Below are 17,259 nucleotides of genomic sequence, written 5' to 3'. Positions count from 1 at the left end.
AGCAGTTTTGAAAGGATTACTTACAGTATAACCAGGAAATATGGAGAATAAGATAAGAGCACAAGAAAGGAACCGTTAATCGAGAGTCAAGGATAATATTAGCTTAGTGGTTAAAGGGACCACATGACTGCGACTGATGTATACCCAAACACTGTCCCTTAAGCAATTATTAGTGCACACAAATGGATGCAGAATTAAGGCCTTACTCAGCCACCTTGGTGAGGAAGGAAGTCAGGCAGGCAGCAGTGAAGCTGGACCAGCAATGTGCCCTGACACTTCCCAGCTGTGCTCAGGCTGGCCGGATGCAGAGGGTGGCACAGCTGGCAGAGCCACTGCTGGCACAAACAGCCCCGGCACCTGCAGTGTCCCCAGCACAGCTCCCACCAGGCACAGCTTCCCACAGCTTCCCTCTCGTTCCCTGGTGGAAGGCAGCAGGACATGCTCCTCTCCTGGTATAGCTGCTCCTGCCACCTCCAAACTCAGAGTAACACAGCCACCACCACTCCCTCCTCCCTCACGTAGCAGCCCCTTCCTAAAACACTGCCTTTCTAGCATCACATTTACATCCCACCTCCCTTATCACACTTTACACTTGCTCTGACCTTTTGTGACTACATAAGTCAACAATATCAGGTCAGTAAAAGAAAGTATTGTAATTAAGGGAACTGAATAAATAGGGCTAAGCTTTCCTTGGTGGCATATTGCAAGAGAATGTAAAATAAAATAAAAAAAAAAAATCAGTTTTAAGAACCTTATATGCAGAGACTTAATGTTTATCAAAGCAGAAGATCTGTAGGAAAAATCCATCTGGTCACTATCTGTGGCAAGGAGAATTTCTTCCACAGTGCTGTCCAAAGTGCAGTAAGGCCCATCACTTGGTTTCACTTTTCATTAAGCAAATTAAGTCCATCTCGGTGATTAAAAAAAAAATTAAAAAAAATAAGAGCTTACTAAGGCTACAGTTAATAAAAGAAGACTTTCCTGGATGGCAGCATTGTCTCAGTCTGCCAGAAAAATCCTTGCCAGCTTCCAAAAGTTCACCAGACATTCACAGCAAAGGAGAAGAAACAGGAACTCTGATCATAGGAGTCTCTTAAGAGTGGATGCCTATCTACCCATCATACATAAATTCTACTATTCATTGTCTCTCTTTTTTTGTTTAACCTATACTCCTAGTGCCCACTACACATAATTTTTTACTGTCTGAATAGTTCCATATTTTCTATCCTCTTATTCATAAAGCTACCACTGGAAATTATATTGCAGCGCATTATGCACTCCCTGTAGCAATGCTCATGGCTTTAGACCCAATGAACTCAATTTTATCTTTTTTCATTGAGTTCCAAATTTGTTAGGAATACCTCACTGTTTTCATTTGTCATATAAACTTGTCTGATTTGTTCCCTAGCTTTAGAGTAGTGATCCGTCAACCTTCGGTACAGGAAAATTGCTTTATCATAACAGTTTTCTGCTTGTTTGATGCCACTGGATTGTTTGGGGGTTTTTTTTGTCTAGTTGAATGTAAGGCACCCTAAGTATATTGAATATAAAGCACACATCCACTAGAAAAGGATAAAAATTTGAGAAAGATAAACAATATTATCTTTTTCAAAAATTGAGAAAGATAAACTATAATTCAAACCAGGTTACTCATTTGAAGACATAAAAAAGACACAAATCCATCATTGTGTTTTTGTACTGAACACAAATTTTAGAAAAGTCTTCTTGCTAAAAATTTTTTTTAAATTACATGCACGTGTTTACAAGATTTTCTGCATATTGATCCTGCTGTGATCTTTCAGAATCAGTATGATCCTGAAAGAACTACCTTTTCAGATTAGCAGTCTTAGAATGTATGAAAAGAGTGCAGTGACCACTTTCCTCACCTCACTCTGCTACAGATTTGAATTCAGTTCTTACACAGCACTTAAACAACCAAGGTGAATTAGATATCTGCCAGATTTCTCTTTCGTTCTTTACCCCAACCTCTAAGATATATTAAGGTATTTCCCTTCTTTGTAGGATATGAAAAACCTCTGAAGCACACACTATACCAACATAGACGGTTTTGCACTTCCAAAAATGCCTGTGAACAAACGCTTTTCAGTACTCCCAAGTCTGATTCAGCATAAAGCTCACAGTTTCCTGGGAACCTTCAGCATACATGCACCAATATTTTGCCAGGAGCAAAATTTTACTAGAATTTATCACAGTGAAATTTTTGTCCTTTTATAGAAAATACACTCGGTTAGAAAAAAACATTTCCCACCTTTCATTTGAACTGAAACCAACAGACGCATTAAATCAGTTTACAAATTGTGCCAAATTTGCCACCAACAAGATGTTTTCCCCTCAGTTCTACAGGCAATTTGTTTAACACGGTTTAAAAATGTAGGTCTGAATGCTAAATTCAATTTTCAAGAACACTGGATAGAGGAGGATCTGAGTAACTCTAGGCACTTCTGCTCCCCAAAAATGCAGGGAGAATACATAAACTTCGTTATAAAGCTCCTTGGAGAGTTAGGTATCACATTAAAAAATAGATAAATAAATAAATACTCATTAGCAAAAAAAAATTAAAATTCCAAACAGTAAGTAAAATGTTTCCAAGCACAATCCCCTGTTACTGCCACAGGAATGAGAGAGTACGAAGCGACTCTTCTTTTTTGCAAGAGAGAAATGTTTACTGTTCTTTCAAAGACTGGAAATCTGGCATGGGAAAGAGACATATGTCACAGGAAAATAAAAAGTTAAAATGCTAATAAATATTTAAACACAAATAGGGGTTTTGGAATTTATCCCTGAGCATTTGAATCAGTTTGTAGGGCTCCCCTGTGACTTTGGACATTTTGTCAGGCAGCTCTTGGTTCATAGTTTCTCAGCTCTAATTTGCTTTAATCTTTGTGATTGAATAATGATGAACTGCAGAGCCTGGAACTATGCAGCAGAAGCCTTTCATCCATCCATCTAGTTTCTTTGCAAAATGCCTTCTGCCACTGATCACTGTTTCTCTTAACCCATTTGTTGAACACTAAAGTAAATTTCACAGTCCCCCAGCCATAATTTAAAAAGTACTCAGACAAATTAATGGAAGCCTATGTCTCACATCCCCATCTCTGTTAATGAACTGCCTTTCCCAGTTGTATCATAATTACCAATTTGGCCAAAATAAGCTTTAACTAGGACTCACAATACATCGTCTATAAACACACAATTGTATTATGAAATACAACACAGAAGGCCAAGCATCCAGAGAGTAACAGAAAACCAAAGGACATGCTGGCATAGAGGTGATTGCTTTTTAATTAGATTGCCTAGGAAAATGAAGTTTCTGCTATCGTGCTGTACATATATACCCACACAAGGGTGAAGGGTGGGGAACACTTGCATGTCTGAAGCCTTTAGGTGTCTACAGTCTCTTCCCCATACTCAATTGCAGCAAAATGTGTCATACAAGGAGCTGTACTGACAATGAAAGTTCCTAAAGTTTTTGTGCAAACACATAGCTGGATAACAGAGTTTCCACTATGAATCCAGCTGGTAATTAACACATCCACCAGGGATGTGAGCTTTCATTCTTGATAGATAGCCTACCACCTCAAAGTAAAGCAGAAACAAATCTTTCCTAACAGGCATCTGTTGACTACTAGGATAGCAAAACAAAAATTGTAAGTAGTTTAATGTCTCATATCAGCAATTAATACACTTTCTTGCTGGTTCATGTTACAGAATGAGTAGCTGTCAAGGTGCTGTGGGACAGAGAGAATCAATATGGGCATTTCTCCTCTCTCTTCTTCAAAAGGATAACTTAGACTGTTACTATTATGCTATTTACTCAGCACTTTCCATTTATCCTACATGCACATGCCTCATACATTAGAGGCCTTGCCAGAACATGAGTATTTAGTAAGATGGTGAAGTCATCCTAAAGCGAATGTTAATAACTGGTTTGACAGTGTTTTCTAGCTGGCATCAAACTAGGTTATCTTTCCACTTTCATTCAAATTATACCTATATTTCGATTTTATTTTAATTATTGTGGTAACAGCAAAAGTGTATTGTCAGAACAAATTCATATACAGAATTGACCATTTGCCCACATAGCAGTTTTGAAATTAAATACTAATGCAGGAAAATATTCTTTTTTTAAGTCAGAATTTGAGAAGCAGCATGGGCTACTTTCCCATCTGTTCAGCTTTTTTTTTTTTTTAATACAAACAAAAATGCAATTTATTTAGAGAATTTATAGCTCTCTATCTAATAACCCACTATTTCCTTTTACAGTGCTGTAGTAGAAAATAAAACATTTATTTAGCAGTTGTGGCTCTATTCACAGACAGAATGGTTGCAGAGAGATCTCTTCATGTTTATTATACTACACAAATTCTAAGACTTCCAAGTGTTCTTCCTTACAATGCATTAGTTAAGACAGAGACTGTTAAATGAGCAAATATGACTTTATAATAAATGTAATTGATGACAAGAATAGATTTAGGCAAATCCATTTTAAAGGCTCCTACAACAAATCAAATTATTTTAGAGGTTTGTGCAATGTTCTTCCAAAAAGTAATACATCAGAGAAAGTAGTGACCAAGTATACAGTAATTTGCTATGAGGTCATGAAAAACAACTTTGAGAAACCAAAACCACATTTAAATCTAACACACTACATGCATCCACTGTCTCCAACAACTGGAAACAAACCTTTATGTAATCATTCATTAATGAAGTCTCAAAGTACTAACCATGTGTGCACAAAGTGTGAATTTAAGCTAAGTGAGATAAATGAACCAAAAGAAATTTATGCAATGTGTATAAGTCTGTCTGATCAGAGTAAATCCAATTCAGAGTTCCAGTTCACTGTTGAGACTCTGCTCTATTCCATACACTTGGCATTGCCAAATTGAAAAAAAAGCAGGTTTAAATTAAAACTTACAGTTTTGAAATTTTCATAAACTTCAGTAACAAAAATATTACACAGAGAAAAGTTTAAGGTAAAATTCTACAGTATAGATAAGACAATTTGAAAAAAATTGTAAGACCAGTTTAACAACCAGCTGTTCACACAGCTTCTGACCAGCCTACACACCACACCCACTGACATCCCTTTAGTTAAAACAGGTTCACCACTTTCTTCCAGCAGTACAGGTGGTTGCTATGTTATTATTGTACTGCAACCTCTGAGGAAGAGAGTATGGAGTATAACAAAAGACCAAGCTCTGTTTTCCAAGGAAGAGGCAGGTCAGCTGTGCAGTCATCCAGCACTGCCTACTTGTTGGAATGCTCTTTGCCCACTCCAACATCTCATGAGCACGATGGTGACTCTGAGAGGAGTCACTAAATACCGGAATCCATGTCTTCTTTTTGGGTCCCCCTACACTTCACATCTTCACAGTCTGGATTCAAGAGCAAGACGTCTCTTTACTAATTCACTGTGTTTTTTAATTCACTGTACATTCAAACTAATGCGTAATTTCTCATGATCAAGCTGTTCATTCTTAAATTATTTTCCTGTATTTTTAAACTAAACTCTTGACACTTTGAACTTTTTTCTGTTCCTGAACAAATGGAAACAGATCTAAGTCCAAGGAACATAACACCTACCACTGCCACAACTGACGCCAAATGCTGAAGATTCCTCCATTAAAAAAACAGGATGTCTTATCAAACTGAAAGTAAATTCCCAGGTAATCTGCCCTTGTCTGTTTTGTACTGCCTGAAGGCAGATGTCTAAAAACATTCACATCAAGTATCTGCAATTTCACCAAAGAAATGTACATTAAATAGTTTAAAATTAATTAGTAAAGTGTAGCTATTGAAACAAGAAACACTATTTCCATGCCCTGAGCCAGGATATATTAATACACAGCAGTATACAAGCAGTAGATACTATTATTGGATTAACAGGACAAAAATGTGAAAAAAGGAATTTCTATTATTAAAAAGAAATAGACATTAAGATCTCACCAAATTACATAAAGCTATTCCTACAAAACTACTGAAAATGATCCACTGAAAAAAAAAAACTTTCCATTTAGGCTTGAAATCAGTTCCAGATAGAAACCCTCTGCAAGCATCCTAGTAGAAGTCAAGATGGCAACCAAATGCTATAAAGGCAGATTTTCAAGTAGAGCATTTTTACTTTTATAAGAGACAGAAAAAACATGTATTGTGGAAATTTCAGGCAATTCAGACAGTGATGGGCCAGTGGTAAGAACAAAAACCTCAGTAAGCTGCTAAATACAGCACCTAATGCTCAGCTTTACTAAACAAAACCTTTGAAAACAAAAGACAGGTTCAGTTTGATGTGAGGGAGGAAGAACTAGCAGAGGCATGTAAAGAGAAGATTTAACAGGCCAGGAAGATGATCCTCACTTGTACTTCTGAATAGATTTCAGAAGGGTATGCAGACTGAGAAAGATTATCTGAAAGAGGGTCAATCCCTGTACAAGCACAGGCCACTCTCCACTTTACATCAGTGTAATAGAAATCACAAGAACATCCAGCCATGTAATGTTGCTGCTCTCATGATCAAAGATGGCTTTATTACAAATTTCCAAATTCCAATGCTATCAAGGCTGAAAAGCACACAGTATATCATATTTGACATGTATATGATATTTATCTGCTACAGACTTTTATCTACTCTGAACACACGTAAGCACACAAAAATGTGTAAAACATACATTGGCTCAGCTGGAAGCCAGTAAAGGATACAACAGAAATACTGTGGGGGGAAATCGTAAGTGTGAAGCTCTAACTAGGGACCATTCTCAGAAGTATCAGAATGAGCTGTTCTCAAATTACCAATTTTGTCTTCTCTTCAGGGAAAAACTGGCTGAAAAGCAAAAATCATGCCTTATGGCTATTTAGAAGAAATATATTCTCTGTATGTATGTATCACTAACCAGAAATAGAAACAAGTGTTATTCCTGAAGTTTTACAGATGAGCTGATAAGTCTTTTCTATTATGTCACTCCTATCATGATGCCACATTTATCTCAAAGAGGTGCCATATATGCTCATTGCTGTATATACAAACAACAAAGAAAATTCCCCACATACCACCTCTTCCCTGAATGACGCACTTTCATATCACTGTATCACACCATTACAAGATTATTATGCTGAAGATCTCACAGGCTTCTCAAAAGTAAGTCTCAGAGCTATGAATCTCATAAATAACCACAACTAATCACATGCTGTCCTGCAAGACACCAATGAAGATGGCCAGGAAAAAGCTAATGCACAGCCTTCCTGGTGCTGAGGGATTGCAAACACAGGAGCAACTGACATGATGGGCTACAACATGCAGCATGGGAGACAGGAAGAGACATCAGTAATGGCTGTGAGGACAAACAGAGCCCAAGCTTTTTTGGGCAGAACACCCGCCCCAAATCTGAGGTTTGCCTCAAGCAACCACCTGCAGCATGTTCACTGACCTGTAGCAGAAATATTGTGTCCAAGCTTTTAACAGGAGCACTTCAGCGAGGCCTTACACACTGGGTAGCTACTCAGACAGAAAGGAACATCACACAAGTAATTTCACACTTCAAAAGCTGCCTTGAGTATTTCAGTAAATCAAGGGCTTCCCAGACTGATGAAAACCGAGCATGCGGTGGAAGAACATCCTCGCCATGGCTGAGGAAGGAGCTGACTCAGTAACACATCATTCCTGTCCTGCTCTTGCAAAACACCTGCACTCTTCCACCAAGTAACTGTAGGCAGGCTGCTATGGAAATCAGCAATACAACTGCCATGAGTACTAGCCCAAGAAAACCTTCTCTAAACAGTGAATCAGTGTCTCATTTCCAGCAGCTACAGATTGTGAGGAGCAATACCTCCAGAAGCCTTCAGACTGTAAGCAGCAGTACCCTTCACTTTAGATATCTGCTGCATGTAACACACCAAGTAAGTTTCATAAATTATTGGTTCATGGATTTTGCTTCCCATTATTTTAAAGTTTTAAATATCATTCTGAAGACTTGATTTGCAGACTCTAGAGGAACCCTCATCCTAAACTGAAGGTTGCCTAGATATGTGCTATTAGTAAATATAGTTATTCCCAATCTAGACACTCACTACGCTGAGTAAGTTTGCATAGTCTGAAACTAAAAAGTCAAACACTGTCCCTAATCTTCACCCCGAATGCGCCCCAATACTGTGAAAACAACAGCTGGTATTCCAGACCATAATTTTAATGTCTAGCATTACACTGCAGTACTTAAAAGAATGTTTTCAGGTTGTTTATCATGATTTCTAAATACAAGTGTATTTTAGATGTATGGTGGTAAGAAAATCTTTCCCAAAAAGATGGTATTTATGGAATTCGACCTTCTTTTTAAGCTAACAAAAAGCTTTGACAAACATGCATCTTGACCACAGATTTCCAACACATAGCAGGAGTGTTTATACACTCATACAGTTCACTACTATGAGGTGTATTTTTTAAAAATGAAGGACTAGCTTTTCCCACAGTAGCATCTCCAGCTACTTACATGCCATAAACCTGCAGAAAGTGACATTTAGCTGTAATTGCAGAACTTCAAAGTACTTCACTATTTTGCAAGCTTTTGTGCAGAGGTTCTTTTCGGCACTTTAAATGCCTCCAGAGAGAGATATTATATGTAGGAAGATCTAAGATACTTCCTGCCATCAAGAAAAGACAATTCTGCTGCCCTAAAATGAGGAATATAAGTTAAGATGGTGTATTGCTTTGTAACTCAAGTAATATTGACACTTGCTCCATGAAAGCAGCCTCCTCATCTACCTTCTCTGAAGCAGAATTAGTATTTACAAGGCACAGAATCTCATTTTTATATTTCTAGAGTTGCCCCTAGAGTTGCTTCCAGCTGTTTTTTCCAGGTCTACTCACTGGAAAGTAAGTAAGACAACTTTCCTACAGAAATTAGAACTGTGAAATGAGGTTCGTAACCCCATGTAGTTTCCATTGACTTCTGAACACTATAGAGTCTGTTTTAAAAACAGGCATGTATAGGAAGCCAAATTTATGGCAGAGTTCGTCTTAAGGCAGTGGTACATGTATGTTCATGTATTTCCTTGTTGCTTCTCACACACTTTGAGGCCAGCCTCAAACAGCCCAAAAAAACAGAGCTTCTCAACTATATCCACAGATGTACCTGCAGAAGGAAGTAGTCCATCTAAGGATGCAACTGAATTCTTGTACATGAGTTCCTGCTTTAAATATGCGGAATTCACGGAACTTATGGAGAACAATGACACAAACAACAGTCTTACCCATACACTTCTCATATGGAAAGGGAATACTTTTCTGGCAGAATTCTTCACAAGCAGCAGGTCTGTATTTCAAGGATGCAATTCTGAAGATTACTGAACAATTGCTGTCTTGGAAAGCACCACTTTCTTTCCCCTCAAAAACACAGACAGGAGCTCTCATCAAATATCTTGCTTCTGTCCTTCTTGAAGTTCTCTCTGCGCTTTGTCTAGAAATACAACAATTCACCTTTTCCTCTTTTCAAGGGTCATATATATCCTCTTTCTATCACACCATAAAGAATGAAAAAGCAAACCCACTATATTTTACTGCCTTCTTTCATGCAGTCTGGCTAGACCTTTATGACCTCAGCTACTTGTGATCTCAGGCTCACAGTTCCACAGCCATCAAAAACCTGTAGAGAAGGCTGACAGGTGTATACACAGAGTGGTCAGTACTATCATGCAGTAACTAGCAGGGAAAATGTTATGTCTTTTCATACTCTTCAGACTAAAAGGAAGATGATGAATAATGTCCTGGATAATTACCCTTTTGGATAATTTTCCAAGAGACAACTAATGCCCAAATATTTTACTTTTCATTTCCCAAAATGTTGTGGGTTTTTTCCCAAAAAAAAATGCCTTTGCTGCATTTCCAGTTAGACAAATACAGCTAATACATAACAGTGAAGAGTTAACAGTAAAACCAAAAATCAAGTCTCATTTCAAAGAGGAAAAAGTCATGGACTCAGTTCTGTAAACATGAGGTTTTTAAAGAATTATATATTAATCTCAATAAAGAGTTATGCATAGACACACAGAAGCACAACACAAAAAAAAAAAAAAATACAGAATCTTAGACCTGAGAAAACAATTGATGTGGCTGGGTATAAGATGTATCACATGAGGGAATAATGCTTGAGATTAACCTTCAGATTTTCATTTCAGAAATAAGTATTGTAGCATCATGAAGATGTTAAAAAAGGCAGTAAAATGTGCATGAATGGGCACGCTGTACAGGAGTGCAGTAATCACTGTTAACAACTGGATTCCTCCATTACTCAAAGCATGCAATGAATAGTCTGATCCAACTACCAGAAATCAGAAGGTTTATGGTTTTTCTAAATCAACAAGAAAACTTTGCAAACATAAATAGCATTGAAAACATGAAGAATAATACAATATATAATCCCTGATAAATAAGATCAGATCTCCCTTTGGAGGTTAAGTGAGTTATTTAATGTCATGCAAAGGAAAGTTGATTAATAAAACAAATTAATAAATTGAAATCTAAGCAATTTTAATTAAGACACCCCAAGGAACCAGCCCAGACAACATCACAACTGCATAAGACAGTAAGTTGTGAAAAGAAGCATATGATGAACTATTACTACAAATGCTTATGAATTAACTAGCTGAAAGACTAATGACATAGTGCAGAAAGAAATTATCTCCATCTGCATTCAATTATCCAGGAAGGTCCTTTCTTATCTCAGCGAGTTTAAGTAAAATGAGAGGTGATCATCATCAGATGCTGTCATGATTTCTATACACTTTGCTTGGAAACGCCTCTAGCACAGTCGCAGTATTCTCCCTCCAATAAAACTCCTTCATGAATGTCACTGTATTTGACAGAGAAGAAAAAGTTGAAAAAGCAGCAGAGTGGCTATTTTTACACTTAGGTTAATGGAGTTGCTTAGTTTAGGGACAGGGAGCCCTGCCAGGAACTGCACCCCTGGAAGGGCCCTATCTTGCCCCATTTGTGACGTGCCAACCACACCAGCTCCTGGGCACTGTAAACCAAATTTGTCTTGCATCCATTTCTCCATCTGACTTTGAAAAGACTACTTCTATGTTTTACCTTTTCATCTTTTACCTTTAAGCTTTGCATTCTGTGTCCATAAAGCTGTTTCATAAAAAAGTAAAACACATAACTCACAAACGAGAACAAAGGCACTCCAGACATTTTAACCTGTAGAGACACAGACCTGATGCTTTTACTCAAAACCTGTCTTCAGTGAGGAACTCTACACAGGCATCAGTGTGTGTTTTGTTACTTGTGAACAACTGCATTGCACTGACCAAACTCTTACACATAAATGTCTGCCATTTAATAACCAAATAAACAGTTGTGAGAAGAACTGTTTGGGAATTCTGCCGCATTCAGGGACATACAGCTGCGATACCAACTGGTAATGGATACAGGCAGACAGCTGTGAGTAATGAAACCTAGGGCTGCAAGACAACTGTAGAACTGATGATTTTCCCCTCCCTTTTCACTTGAAAAAAAAATGTGATTAGCATAGATTAGTTCCCAAAGCCTGTTTATAATATATATAAAATGATAGGAGACAGAGTAAAGCTCTTTCAAGCATAATTCTAATGACTTTACTTCTTTAGGGGTCAAAAGCAAGTCAAAGAAAATCAATGTCCATTTGTGTTCTTGAAGCTGAAGCATACAGTTCATTATTCAGAACTGTTAAAAGAGTCAATCAGAACGTTTTGGCATATAGAGAAACTAGAAAAAGCTATCTCACATAATTATGAATGAAGATATATTTAGCATAGCAAATGCAAAACAGCAAAGTATTTTAGAAACAATTCTGTAATTAAGAATCAGTGCTTTATATCAAAGCAAATAGTAACAGCTACATTAAGTATGAATATCAAAAAATTTCAAAAATTTAAATATTCCCAAGTTTTTAGTATTATACCTGTTGAAATCAATGACATTTTTAGAGTAAATTCAATATAAATAGCAAAATAGTCTTTACACCAAGAAAGAATCAGAGGATATGATTACTATCACTCATGATAGTCTGTCATTTGTATAAGACGATGAAATTCCCTTTAGTTTTTGACAGAGAGCAGAAGAAATATGAATGTCATAAACAGCACTCCAATTCTCACTTTATGTTAGCTGTTTTTAAAATAAATTTAATACAAAAAAGTGGAGGGAAACAGGCATGTGTTTTATTTTATTCAGATAGCTTTTATTCAGACTTAAATCTGAGTCTATTTGAATAATTCGACCAAAAGCAATATGAAATTTACTTAAAATGCCATTTCTAACATCTTCAAAATGAAACCAAGTACACTGTTCACTATTTGAAAAAACACATTGAGAATGAACAAAAAATAAAATGAAGCTGAAGTTCAGAATAATCTGATTTATAAATTTTTCCTCCTCTGGTGTTATCTCAGAAGCTCCAAGCAATGAAAACTTCAGAAGTGTTTGATGTTTATCAGCTTTAAAAGCACACCTTTGAACAAAAATCTTAACCAACCAAAGAATGAACACCCAAATCTATGAGCAAGGAACAAACTTCATAGAAAAAAATTAGAATTTCATGCCTGTTCCAGATGATAAACACCTGTGGATTTTCGCAATCATTTGCACCCAGAGCATCCCTGAAGCCATGAATTCTTTCACGGATCCAGTATCCATGTCAGTATTAAAGCTGCAAAGCATCAGTGCCTTCACATCAACCACATCTTACACAGGCATTTCAGTGGCTGTTGAAAAGCACCCTGTGAGCACCAGTGTGGGACTTTCTCTCTACTTCAAGTTTTGTTCCACACTGAGAACATCCACTGCCACCCTCAGGGAATGACTGTTTCTGCTATGATCAGTTCCTGGCATGGGAGACCTCCTGCTTTTCACAGTGGAACATACTGCACAGTCTTTCATAAGCCATCCATCCCTTAGCTCTGAAGTGCCTGAGTGGCACAGCAAACTGTGTCCAGCAGTTATCATTTATCCATGTTCTGGCCTAATGTACAAAACCTTAATCCCAAATATATTGCATATATTTATATATGCCAGTCAAAACTATTGCTACTCGCACATAATTATCACAGTGAAGAACTTTTATGGTTTTGCCCAACATTATCCAAAATAAACCAGAGAACAAATCATAAAATTGATCTCATCCCAAACACTCTTCTTGATTAGTTTTCCTCTACTCATTACTTTAATAAATTGAAGAGAGCAAATCCTCAGGAAGCAACCCAGCCCTTGGCTGCTGCAGCACCAGATTCATCACACAACTGAGCGTTCCACCTCTTTTGGTCAATTCAGGCTAATTACTGAAGATAAGGCTTAGAATCCCAAACGACAGTGACAGCCACGACTGAAGTGTGCAGTGGAAAAAAAGCTTTGTTTCCATAACACGTAGCTCTTCTTCTTCATAAGAGGTAGACACATCACCTACTAAATCAATCCCTCAAGACTAAATCAATCTCTTAGGATGAATAATAATTCCCCCCTCGGATAATTAAATTTATGTGTGAATTTCCCTGGACGTGTCTCCACTGCATTCCCTGGTGTTGATTATGGCTTTATCTTTGAGATAAGACCTGTTTTCAGTTCTGGGTTTTGGCTTTTTTTAATGTATGCTTTCTCTCTTTCCTCTGATCTGCAGCAGGAATGCAGAAAATCTCGGCTGGCCACAACAGTAAGGCTTTCTGACTCTTCCAGTTATGGCAGATAAAACTCTGAGCAAATACAGAAGTTTGTCTGTGCAATCATGCTGAGACAGTGTCACAGCATACTGCCAGAGGTACATTTTGATGTTGCAGACTCATATTGGGATTCAGCCCAACCACACTCAGGCCTCTCTCTGCAAACCTGGACTGAAAGCACAGCCATGTGAAGGGCCAAGAAACAGGACCCATTAAATCCATTTGATGTTTCTTATCAATCACATCAACTCTAGCTTTTTAACAATGAATGCAAGCAGAGCTGGTGATGACTACCAGAAAGAAATACCGTCAGCTCAGGCACAAGGAGCAGTGCTAAGTTAGAAGAATGAAGAAATGATAGTTACTTGAGCACTTCAGAGGGAAGAACTGGGAGCACACTACAGTTCTTGTTTGTTTGTCTTAATATTCAATCTAAGATGAATAAATAGAAATTACACACTCAACTGGGTTGGGCTGACTAGAAAAAATCACATTTAATTGTTGGTGGTTTTAATTTTGTTCACAGGTCTTTCTGTTAGTTCATGAAAGTTATGCCCAAAAAGCATGACTGAGCAAACATGAAAAAGAAATAGGAAAGAAAAATCACTTCTGAGCTTGCCCTGAAATTTCTAAATCAAGGTCAAAAATCTTCTCTAGTAACGAGATTAACATAAAATTAAAACAAAAATGCATTCTATAAAGCTGAAAATAGTGCACTTTGGACATCTCCAATTCAGAGGATACAAGCCAAATCGGGTACAGAACATGAAACAGGATTCTAGAAGAGCCTTACAGTGAAGTGTGTGATGGCCAGTCCTGAATTTTTAAAATTAAGGACTACACACATTGTAAAATAAAGTATCAATATGCAGGAAGGCTTTCTGACAAGTACCACGTAAAAGATGAAGAAAATGCGTGAAGGCAAAGGAGGTTGATTAATATCTTAAAAGGGGATGTTTTCAATGACGTCTTTAAAGACCTCAAGTCTTATCTTCCCCCTTCTTTTTGAGTTTCTAACAGAAAGAGCAACATTTTTTTTTTCTCAGACCTTGTGAAAACTCGGTTCTTTAGCCACGTAAAAGAGGGAAAATTGAGTGAAAGTGAAAGTCGAGAGCACCATGTTCTTTAATTCAGTGATGGGGACTTCATTAGATTATCTCATAGCTATAGGACAAGACACTGCAAAAGCCAAATGATAAATCATTAAATTATGTTTTCTTCTTCTCCAGGCAAAGAATGAGTATAACATTAGATTAGTTTGAAGGACTAAAAAGGAAGAAGAGGGATCTGCAATATGTATCAGAAGTGACAAAGCTAATACAATTTTTTAAAACCCCTTTATTCATATAATCAGGCATAGGCAGTTACTTATGCTAATTGTGGAAACCTCAAATGTAATACATAGCCCAAATGAATTCCAGATCAGTGCATGCTTCAGTGTTTCATGTTCTCCCTTGCACATGCCTAGTGAAAGCCTGCCACACTGCAACAGAGGAAGGAATTACTACAATAGAACATAGGCAGACTTCGCCAAAAACTATACTTTTTTTGATATGAGGCAGAATAAGCTCAGTGTTTTAAGTAATGGACAGATTTGCATCCCACTGTCTAGCAGCAGTTATTCTAATTGTGTTTCACAGCATCGTCAGAGAGATGGAAACACGAACAAACCATAGGAACATTCTCCATAAACTGCACTGAAACAAATGACACTCCTTCAGCCAATTTACCTTCCACCACTATAGGAAAGGATTAGTTTATCTCTCAGCTATAAACTTGAGTTACTTACACCTTCACCATACTGACATCTCAACACTTTTTAATCTTATCACGTCAATCTTGCATCTACGTAAAAATGTGTATTTCAGTGTGCAAAAAGATCTCTTGCTGCTGACAACTCAAAGTGCATTAATCTGGGAACCCTTGAGATTGCCACACACACCCACATTCTCCCTTCAGTACAGATCTCACTCATTAGAAAATGAAATATCCAAAACTCAACAGACATTTCACACACAGTGGCATTTCTGCAGAAACATGTTTCCAACACTGCAACTTTTACTTTCATCACTATTAGCAAGTTATTTTCCCAAGTTATTTCCTACACACATAACCATGCCCAGTGCCCCTGCTGAAATTACCACATTCACTGAAACTGACTGAGTTCCTAGTGAAACATCAGAGCTTAGCTGTAAATCAGTGTAAATACTTTTATTCTATGCTGCTTTCATGTTAGAATATAACATGCATCAAGGTCACTGTAACAGATTGCAGATTTCAGGCTCATAGAAAAGACACAGGAAATCAGTAAGAGCAAACTTAATTAAACAGTGTCTAAAAGTTCTGCCTTCTCCCAAACCTGCCCAGAAGTCACATCTCTATTCCCAACATTTCGGAGTCTTTTCACATGTACGGGAAGGCAGCCAGCTTAGCTAAAGCGCTATCACTGCTGAAAGGTGAGCAGAACTCCTTCTTTGCAGTGTGACAGGGCTGCTCTGAGCTCTCCGAGTTTTCAGCTGGAGATTACAGCCCCATGGGCCTCTTCCTTTGAAGTGGAGTTCCTCCGAGAGCAGAATTAGTCCCTGCCTGCAACCTGTCCTCCATTCACTGACATAAATTAGAGCCAACTTTTCATTTCACTGCCACGTCAAGTACAGCAATAAATATCCACAGGCTAAAACCAAACAAACAAGGCTGGACAAACCATAACCTCACAGCAAGAGCATCTCAAAGAAAAACACCAAGCAGGGCACAAGAAAGTTAAAGGGCATAAAAATCAAAACTCTGGGTTCCCTAACTGAGTCCCTAAGTGCCTATGAAAGGCTAACACGCATCCTGCCTCTCTCCTACAAGAAGCACCGATGGAAAGCAATTAAGGGACTCCTACAATTCAGCAAAGAAGAGAAGGCATTTTTCATGATGAAATGCCTGTGAGAAGGCATCATCATCTCTTATAGTTGCAGAAGCGGGAAGCGCTGGGACGCGGAGCCCGGCAGGAGGGGGATGCCCTGGCGGACTCCCGGAGTTGGATCTGGGCTCCCCTGCAATCCCCGCACCCCAAAACCCTCGGGAACTGCTGCTGCCGCCGCCGACCATCGCAGGATGGTCCCAACCGGGGGCAAGCGACCAGCAGCCGCCAAATAAATAAATAAATAATAAAAAAAGTCACTGGAGACGAAGGGAAGGCAGCGAGAAGGAAGCAAGCGCTCACTTGCCTGTACAGCACCGCCGGACGACCTCCTCGCAGCCGTGATAACGCTGTGCCGCTCGTCCTCCTCCCACCGCTCCGTGCTAGTTCCAAAATAATTCCTCCGGGCGCCGGCACATCCCCGGGCTCAGCCGCGGAGCGCAGGGAGCCCGGCCGCCCGGCCCCCCCGCCCGGAGCCCATGGTGTCCGCCACAGCCCCGGCACCCCGCGCTGCTTCCCGCCGGCGCTACCTCGGGGCGGGCCCCGGGCTAACACGGCATCGCACCCCGGCCCCAACTCCGCCACCGCCGCGCTCAGGGAGCGAGGGGCTCCCCGCGCCCTTCCCGGAGACGGAGCGGGGGCGCCGGGCGGGG

General features: G+C 38.8%; 1 protein-coding gene across 2 annotated transcripts in view; it reads right to left on the bottom strand.

The window, feature by feature from the left end:
• SNTG1 (syntrophin gamma 1) overlaps positions 1-16,978 on the bottom strand; it is a 307,633-nt gene extending 290,655 nt beyond the window's left edge. For both annotated transcript variants that reach the window (XM_083877299.1, XM_083877300.1), the window contains exon 1: positions 16,914-16,978. The gene's annotated coding sequence lies outside the window, so the exon portion shown is untranslated. The remainder of the gene's footprint in view (positions 1-16,913) is intronic.
• Between the last annotated feature and the right edge of the window lie 281 nt (positions 16,979-17,259).

Source organism: Zosterops lateralis (assembly GCF_965231275.1).
Source record: "Zosterops lateralis genome assembly, chromosome: 1".
NCBI lineage: Eukaryota > Metazoa > Chordata > Aves > Passeriformes > Zosteropidae > Zosterops > Zosterops lateralis.
Note: the sequence above shows the minus strand (reverse complement) of the source record. Positions and strands in the feature narration are given on the sequence as shown.